This window comes from Pristis pectinata, chromosome X, assembly GCF_009764475.1.
Source record: "Pristis pectinata isolate sPriPec2 chromosome X, sPriPec2.1.pri, whole genome shotgun sequence".
NCBI lineage: Eukaryota > Metazoa > Chordata > Chondrichthyes > Rhinopristiformes > Pristidae > Pristis > Pristis pectinata.
Genome location: NC_067450.1, coordinates 15,934,601 through 15,936,163, shown reverse-complemented (window position 1 = coordinate 15,936,163; position 1,563 = coordinate 15,934,601). Strand labels below are relative to the sequence as shown.

At 48.2% G+C, this 1,563-nt stretch overlaps 1 non-coding gene across 1 annotated transcript; it reads right to left on the bottom strand.

Moving 5' to 3' along the window:
* Window positions 1–295: 295 nt before the first annotated feature.
* Window positions 296–367, bottom strand: trnam-cau (transfer RNA methionine (anticodon CAU)). Its single transcript has one exon. It is a non-coding gene; the product is annotated as a tRNA-Met (tRNA).
* Between the last annotated feature and the right edge of the window lie 1,196 nt (window positions 368–1,563).

The window sequence follows — 1,563 nt, the reverse complement described above, 5'->3', positions numbered from 1 at the left end:
TCCCGGCACTGAAACGTTAACTCACTTTCGATTTCCGCCTGACCTGATGAGTGTTTCCAGCATTTTCTGTTCTATAGCAAACCCAGGCTCATACAGCAGAGAACATCGTGTATTGGACCATAGCTGAGCACCACAGGGACCGTCGTTCCCCCCAACGAACCCGGCCACATGGAATAATGGAATGTAAGGAACTTTCATATTGAAAAGCAAGATTTTCATTCCAAGTGAAGTGAGATGTACATTGAGGGGATGTGTGATGTGACAGCGTCCTGTTGGAAAATGTTCAGCTGAAGTATAGCAGAGGATGGTGTCGATCCATCGACCTCTGGGTTATGGGCCCAGCGCGCTTCCGCTGCGCCACTCTGCTGTTGGGCAAGCAAGTTGCATCGTTCCGTATTTCCTCTTTTATTCTTCTTGCCGTTATCCTTCCCGACTCAACACAGTTTCTTTTTGCCGACTTCTCTTCTTTTCCCTCACTTACTACTTTATCTCTTCCCATTCTCTCTCTCTTTCTTTCTCTCTCTCTCCCTCCTTTCTTCGTTCCTTACTTCCTGTCGCACACTGTTACCATCACTGTGCTGTCTGTTGCTCTCTCCCGGTCGGATACCCCGTTCCCAACATTTCAGCAATGACTGTGTTTGACATTATCGAATTGTCTCTTTTTCTGCGGCCCTGCTTCCGGACATACTGTTTCTCTTCCTCTGTGTCTTTTCCTCCTTCTTTGGGACAGATGTCAATGTACAGAGCAAAGGGCACGGTCTGTGCTGCAGTGGGGGATGACCCGGTGGTTTATCAGCCACACCTCATGATACAACGCGATGGCTTCGCCCACACCTGGTGGTGGCTCATTTTGTCCAATCCTGATGTCTCATTAACTTCACAAACCTGTCACTGTAACTTCATAAATGCAGATTTTCTTCAGTGCTGAAGGTCCAACAGCTCACTTTGTCTCTTTGTGACCCTCCTGCTGCAGTTTGTCGACTCTAAACATCTACAGATCGTTTCCTCCCACAGGTGATGCTTGACCCATTGAGTTCCTACAGCAGAGAACATGGAACAGCACAACGCAGGAACAAGCCCTTCAGTCAGCAATGCTGTGCCGAACTATTTATTTTAGTGATCATATACCCAACTTAACTCATCCCTTCTGCCTACACAATGTCCATATTCCTTCATTTCCTGCACATTCATCGACTTATCGGAGAGCCCCTTGAACGCTTCGATCGTATGTGCCACCACCACCACCACCACCACCGGCAGCGCATTCTACGCCCCCACCAATTCCTGTGCAAAAAAAACTTAACCCGTACATCTCCTTTGAGCTTACCACCACGCCCCCCCCCGCCCCCCGCCACCTTAAATGCATGCATTTTGGTATTCGACAAGGTACAATTAAGAGGCGCATCTCTGGGAGTTGGCGATACAATATTGCCGGTGATTTATCCATGTCAGCTGTCACTTCCCCAGCTCTCTGTCGCTCGACACAACATTAGGTTTGGATTTGTCAGTCCAGTTACGTTCTGAGGTCAGTCAGAATTCTTTGCAGGGACATGTTCTGGAAAT